This window comes from Leopardus geoffroyi, chromosome C2 (assembly GCF_018350155.1).
Source record: "Leopardus geoffroyi isolate Oge1 chromosome C2, O.geoffroyi_Oge1_pat1.0, whole genome shotgun sequence".
NCBI classification, from domain to species: Eukaryota; Metazoa; Chordata; class Mammalia; order Carnivora; family Felidae; genus Leopardus; species Leopardus geoffroyi.
Window position 1 is genome coordinate 98,808,203 of NC_059333.1, and position 8,003 is coordinate 98,816,205.

Sequence of the window (8,003 nt, forward strand, 5' to 3'; positions counted from 1 at the left end):
AGGGGGGTCAGAGAATATCTTATGGGGAAAGATATTTTAGCAAAAACCTCCAGGAGTTGGAATATCAGGCCACGTGATCACAACCTAAAGGCATTTCAGTCCAAGGGAACAGCACATTCAAAAGCCCTGCAGGGGGAAGGTATGTTCAAGAAAAAAGGAAGATGAGCACGGGTCTGTGGAGTGAAGGAAGGTAGGGGCAGAAGACGAGATCAGAGAGCATGGTAGAAGAGGGGGAGCAGACTGGGTTGAGCTTTGGAGGACATTTTAGGGACTTTTGTAGGCTTAAGGAGAAGACCTTGGAAACATGGGAGCAGAGAAGTGACATGATCTGAGTTATGTGTACAAGGATCATCTGCACTGATGAATTGACGATAGTTACAGCTTTGCAAGGGTGAAGCAGGGAGAGCTCTAACATGTGACCTGCCCTGAGCTGACAAAATTAGTCTGGCTGTAATATTTTTGGAAATGTCATGAAATTTGAATGTATATCTTACTCAAAAGAAAGTATTAGAGCAACTAAGGACTTGGAATTAGAAATTTGTGATCGAATCCTAGTCCCGTATAAAAGCTGTGTTTTTGACCTTGGACAGTTTGTCTAACTTCTCAGTCTGGATTCCTCCAATAACATTGTCTTTGAAGAATACATTTTGGGGATTGAATGAGAGAACACGTATAAAATTCTTCGTATGGCTTCTGCAAATAATAGACACACATTAAATATTGCTAGTTACTTATTGTGTTTTCATATTACCATTTATGAAAGAATATTACATAGGGATTGCTAATTATTGAAGAGGAAATCATGGGCATCAGTTTCAGTGAGTTATGTAAATAGTGTACTTTTCTCTTAAAGGGTATTGAAGTACACAAAGGAATCTCCTTGACTGGAAGTTTCAAGAGCAGGATAGATTCTTATCTGTCAACGGGCAGCCATTTACCATTCTTAAAGCTCTGATTCTGCTTGAAAACAGACTAACATACCAGATTAGCCCTACAAAGCCATTTCACCTTCTCCCTGAGAGAATGGATAATAACCTGACTCATGTGCCACAGAATGCCAGTTTCACTCATTTAGCACTCTGCGCCTGGCCACAATGGGATGCATGAGTAAAAACACATGCTTGGACGGAAAATAGTTTTGTATGTGTTAACACGGCATAAACATAGGACAGTTTAGGATCGCTGCCAGGCTGATAATGTTTGAGAGGAATACGTTTAGATTCAAATACTATGTTTTCTAAGCAAGATGGGCGTATTCAGCACAGGTGAGTGGAGGCTCTGTCCACAGTCCTTGCAGGATCAAGCAGGCAGGGGCTATTTCATCTTCCGGCGGGTGTGGCAGGCAGCTTCTACGATGGCCTGCTAGGACACCTGTTTTCTGATATTCCTGGCTCCCCTTGGTTAGCTTGCCTCTGATCAGTAGACTATGACAATGTGGAAGGCATGCCACTTTTATGTTGGGTTATGAAATGTAGCTTCTTACTAGCAGGCTTCCTCTCTTACTGCCTTTGATGAAGCAAGCTGCCGTGTTGAGAGATCCACATGGCAAGGGTGGCCTGTAGCCAGTGACCCAGCAAAGAACAGAAGCCTTGTTTCAACAACCCTCAGGGAGCTGAAACTTGCCAACAACCACATAAGTGGGATTAGCAGTGGATCCATCACCGGTTGAGCTTTAAGTTGAGATCCTAGTTCCATTTGACTTCTTTATTGCAGCTTTGTGAAAACCCTGAAGCAAAAGCCCTAGCTTCAGGGGTGTTCCTGACCCACAGAGACTGGGCAAGATAGAAATGTGTGTTGTTTAATGCTGCTAAGTTTAGGGGTGATTTGTTATGAAGTACTACATAACTAATACAATAAGGGAAGAGGTTACTGGAACATTGTGTTCCAGGACCTAAATGTTGCCACTTGGAAATGACAAAGGTCATGTCTACTTAAAACCCTTTTACAGAATTAGTCACAAAGACTTACCTAACTGCAAGAAAGCTACCCCCCCCATTTAAAAATAAATAAAGATTTTTAAAAAATTGGAAAAAATAAAAGGGTGCCTGGGTGGCTCAGGGTGGTTAAGCGTCTGACTTCAGTTCAGGTCATGAACTTGAGGTTGGTGAGTTCAAGCCTGAGTTGGGTTCTGTGCTGATGGCTCAGAGCCTGGAGCCTGCTTCAGATTCCGTGTCTCACTCTCTCTGTCTGTTCCTCCCTGCCCCCTCTCAGTTCCTGTCTCTCTCTCTCCGTCAAAAATAAATAAATATTAAAAAAAAAACAAAAAACTAGGAAATGTTGAAAGAGTCCATAGAACATTTGGTATAAAATGCTCTCTCCATCAGAAATGACAAAGGTCATGCCACCGTATTTTTAATGGTATGTTCTGGTACCAATCTAAATTCCATATGTAATCACTTAAGAACTGGGTATAATCACTAGCCAATGATCTTTTATCTCTTCTATTTTCAGCAAAATCATAAAGCTAGTCCATTGTAACAAATTGCCATTGTCTGCATATGATATTTAAAGAATTTTTATGTCTATTAAACACAATTTAAATTTTGTTCTCTCATAACACTACTTTGAATAACAGTATTATTTTTACCTGTTTTGTAGAAGAAACCAGGAGGGGTTAAAAATTCTGCTCAGATCACAGATCTAGAACTCGATCTGAAACTTGGGCCCTCTTCTTCAAAATATTGTACTTTCTTCTTTATGAAGGATACATTTGCTGGTCATTTTTTTAGTGGTAGGTTCAACAATGAGGTCTTCTAGACAGGATGTATGCTTACCAAAGAAAGCCATGCTACAGAATATTAAAACTGCTAACTTGGACGTGCGATGTGACAGATGCTCTAAAATGATGGCTATTATGACTGCGATCTTTAGTCAAATGTGCAGTTTTAACAGTGGCTGGGCTGCAGTAATCCACACTTTAAAAATAGAATTGGTGAAACAACATCTATATATAAAGAGGGATCTATACATAAGGATCATTGGCTAGTGCTACACTGCTTGTAAGGAAATTTCTTGGACTTTATTGCTGGACCAAATTCTATCTTGCTGTGAGACCTTTGGCTCCACACTTGATTGACTTGTACCTCAGTCAATCCAGATGGAAAAATGGGGAAAAAGCCAAAACTCACTGAAAACCAGATGCTGCCTCTGAGCTATGATTTCCTAAGTAAATGAATTACAAAACATTGTTGAGGAGAGGATGCTTTTGAAATATCCTGGCAAGACTCAGTCTTGTCCTATGTCAAATAATTAAAATTTAAATTAAAAAAATATGCATATATAAGCAAGATTGTGAATTCTACATGGCAATAATTTGAACATAATGGCAATTGTAACTCATAGAAATGAAGTGACTTTTTGAGGTCCTTAGTGAGACAAGAGTTGTTTAATGTTCACTTTTTTTAAAAAAAATTCTTTTTTTAACGTTTATTTATTATTTTTGAGAGACAGAGCATGAGCTGGGGGAGGGGCAGAGAGAAGAGGGAGACACAGAATCCGAAGCGGCCTCCAGGCTCTGAGCTGTCACCACAGAGCCAGACGCGGGGCTTGAACCCAAGAACCCTGAGATCATGACCTGAACTGAAGTCGAATGTTTAACAGACTGAACCACCCAGGTGCCCCTTAACATTCACTTTTTTGGGAAGGGGTAAGTTTGTACTGTTTGAAGTTGCCTTCATGGAGGTATTTAGCATGTGTTAACATATATGGAAAAAAGGTAAGGCACTTAAAATGAATCATGTGCAATTAATCATTAAGAAATGTATTTCCTAACAAGGCAAAAAAAGCAAATAAAAACCAGAGAAAGAAGGAAACCTATTATTTTTGACAATATAACTTTAAGAGAATTTTGTACTTACATATCACATAGAGGACAAGGACAAACCAAATTCCAGTGTAAAAAAGTCATCAACACGTGGTGTTAAAAATCTAGCTGCTCTGATCTTTCTCTTACCTGCACTGGGGATGCTGTAGTGTGTAGTAAATGGAATTAGAGAAAAGTCATTGATGGGTTTGGAAATTCAAATCAAGTGCACTCCAGCCCCAGGGGAGTGCTGACATTCAATTTGGCAAAGTAGTTATAGCACCTACAGTTTGAATTACATAATTCCAACCAGAAAGAATTTTGTCCTCAGGGTAGGCTCAGGGTAGCCACCTCTTTGGGCTGAGAGTTCCAATGTAAGCTGATACAGGAATGGGTGGTGGCCCAGGCATATTTCAAGAATTTCTGAGAGATCACAATATACTAGTTTATGTGACATGATACAGAAATTCCTAAATCACCAAAACAGATTTTTGTTGATTTCCATTCTATTGTCATGGGAAGAACCACTCTGGTTCAACCAACCATTATTCTCCTTGCACCTACTCTGGCCTACATCCAATTAATATTCTACATGCAGAGAAGCTGAGTTTTGAAAATGCAGATCTGATTATGTTACTCACCTGTTTCCCTTGGGGTAAAACAAACCCCATTATCATGGTTTACAAAGCCCCAAATGGTCTCCTCCTACTTTCTTCTCCATCTCCTCTCTAACTAGACTGTCTCTGCCTCTTCCTCTTCCCTTTACAACCCCCTTGGACCTCTCAATCTTTCATAATTGCCTTTAGCCTCCTTTCTTCCACTGGAAACATTTCCTTCTCCACTCCTGCATGTCACAAGATGAAGTTGTCTTCTGGCTTCCTTGAGAAAGTCCAATCTCTTACCTCAAAATCTTTCATTTTTAACACTTGGAAATACTTGCCATGGTTGTGAATTGAAGTTTATTTGCATGATCACTTAATTTAGTGAATATCTTTAATCCTACTCTTGATTCTAAGCTCTGTGATAACTGTGTCTCTACTGCCTACTCAGTTACTTGAAAACATTGTTTGAAAAATGAACGAATAAATGAATAGAACCATATGTAATATGGTATGCCTAAATAAAATGTACATGGGATCATAGCACAGTAATTATACAAGTGATTCAGTAAACATGACTTGGGAAGAACCTCTTTAAAAACAATTCTATTTTTCAGATGATGTAGCTAGCCCAGAAGAGGAAGCTAAATTGTTGGCTTATGAGCTACAATCTATAGGCAGTGGTTAGGGCATGTTGACTGTTTAGGAAAAACCCTCTCTCTCTCCAAATGCTTGATGAAGGTGTAATGACATGATTATAGCCCATTTTCATATTCTCTCCAAACTGTGTCATGAGGTGTAGACAGAAAATGCTTCGTATTTGGTGTTCTGTTTTATGGGAATTGTATTGCTGATTGTGTCTGAAACACACGTGATAATGCAGATACCAACTGTGCAATACATATAAAATACCTTCCCTCAATAGAAGATCTGGTTTATTGCTTGAATAAATATACCCCTCCTTTCTTAAGTCCAATGGAATGTGGTATCCCTTTGTAACAGAGACCATATGGCATTGATTTCCTTCCTATCCCTTGCTTTATATCACAGAGCAAAAATGTCACTATTGGTAACCAGTGACTTCATCTCTTTGGAGAGTTTGAAAAGTTACTCTGAAGAATCATTTATCTTGGCTTGTGTGCATGTAAGCTCTTTTGGTCAATCTTGTCTGAAGCATGCTTTAGATAATTAAACTTACTAAATAATCCTGAATAATGATTTTTTCCTGCCTTTTAAGAAGGAATATATTTTTTGGGAAGTCTCCTGGGATCCTGACAACCATGGTGAAATTCAGTTTTGTTTTTCAGGGGATGCATTTCCTTTCTTTTTCTAGAATTTCTTTCTGGTGGTCCTAAACATAGAACACAGTAGCCAAGTGCACTGCCCCAAGAAGTCTTCCTCACCAGTAAATTTGTACCTGTGGCTATTTGCTTTATACATGACATTCACACAAGAGGGTTCCAAACCAATCCCTAGGTCTGGGACATGTTCCTGTCCTGTTAAATACTGTATGTATCTCACTGTGGTTAATGGTGGAGAGAGGAACATGGAATGGTAGTAAGACCACTGAATTGACCATCAGAATACCTAGGATCCGTTTTTGGCTGTGAGAAGTTCACTCAGATAGAGTACTTATTACAGTTTCTAACAAAAAGATATTTCTGATATTGTTAGCTAATATCAGTAGCATTTTACTTGCCTGCATAATAACCAATTTTACTTCAGTGACTAAAATGCTGTTAAGTCTTGCCAAAAAATCAAGGAACCTGTGGGAGATGAGTGAATGGTGTTGATTACTGATAACTAGAAAACTTGTAAATTACGATCAAGGAGTACATAGGGTGGAATATTCTTCAGTCAGTTCAAGGTGATTTTTGGAAATCAGTAACAAAATGAACAAGAAAATGATTTTGCTCATAGACAAATGAACTGACCTAATTTAACCTGGTATACATGTAGATGCTAGAATAGGAGAGATATAAAAAAAAAATGAGTCACATACATAGGCATAGTTGCCAGCACCTTCCAACCAGTGCTTCTTTGATCATTCTGCCATTTTTGTAGCCCTTCTGCTGGGCATTTGTATCCTTCATGAAATCTCCTCTTCATCTTTGGTGTTCTAGCCACCCCGGTCTTCTTTAAGTTCCTCAAAGGCCTATTACTCCTTTGGTGCTTTTCCACATGTTAATCTCCCCTGCTAGGAAAATCTCTCTCCTATGCATTGTTATCCCTACCTAATTAAATCCTGCTCACCTTTCAGATCTCAGCAAAAATGTTACTTTCCCTAGAAAGCCTTTTTAAATGACCTTAGACAAGATTGTATCTCCTTATCCTAGCCTATGGCTCCTTCTAATTTTTCCTCATAGTAATTATCTTTTTTTGAAAGTGTATACCAGGTGATCATTTTATCATAGTCTATTTTCCACTCTCCTGTATAAGACAGTAAGCTTCATTAAGGCAGAGACTGTGTCTGTCTTGTTCACTTTGTTATCCAAAGATGCCTAGCATACAGGGCCCAACAGATAATTGGCACTGAGGAAGTATTTGTTGAATAACTGTATGAATGAATTCCAGAATCCAAATTAATTTTGGTGAATACCTGAATGTGCTAGTGTTTTGAATAATTGCACACTATCACATAGTACTTAGGCTTTTTAATCCTCAAACTGAGGAATAAATAAGTGAAGTCAGAGGCCATAACCATCCCACAAACCAAATGGGAACTCTTTAGGAGATCAACACTGGCTTTCTACAGTGTCTACTGTGGTAACTTGGAATTGCTTTTGTAATTTTTCCTAACAGCTCTCTTATGCCTTGAATATCTACGAAGTATCAGTAAAATGGATTTTTTTTGGATCACAGCTGCATGTCTGATGTTCAGAGGGCTTTGTCGACTTTGCCAGATAAACCAACAATGTACAGGGGCAGAGATGAGAGGACAACTCAGATCTCCCCGGGTTAACGTTGTTGATTTATGCAGCCCCCGGCAGAGAGAATACTGCTTGTTAGAGTCCTACCACTGTGGCCTGAGCCACGGCTGGAGAAGATCCCAGAAAGTAGGGCCTTACTCCAGAGAAATGCAAGAAGAGAAGGCTGTTAAGAGAGGGGGCCCCCAGGAACCCCTGAGCTAGCACAAATCTAAGCATGAAGCATGGATGTAGGGTCAATCGATAAATGACAAAATACCTCAAGAAGTACAAGAGTCAGAATAACTGACCAACTGGGTTCCAGAAGAGATAGAGGTGAAGAAATAAGGAAATAGGTGTCGAAATATAGTCAGCGGGAAAAGGCAGGCATGGTTGAGTTTTGGAAAGCTTTTAAATTTAAGATTTTGGTTTTGTTTCCTTGGGTTATCCTAGATCTTGACCTGCTACATACTGCCGAGCTCAGACTTCAAGGATCTCTCAACCATGTGCTAGAGCCCATTTTCTAGGTTATGCCAGATAGTCATTGAAAAAGAGAAGTTCGACAACATAGATAATTCCTAATTTCCTCATTTCTAATTTCATGATTTCCCAGCTCCTTTCTCACAGGTATAAACCCAATATAGAATGTCAGATTGGATTTATTATGTAGCGATCTTTGAAAAACAAATGGTGTAG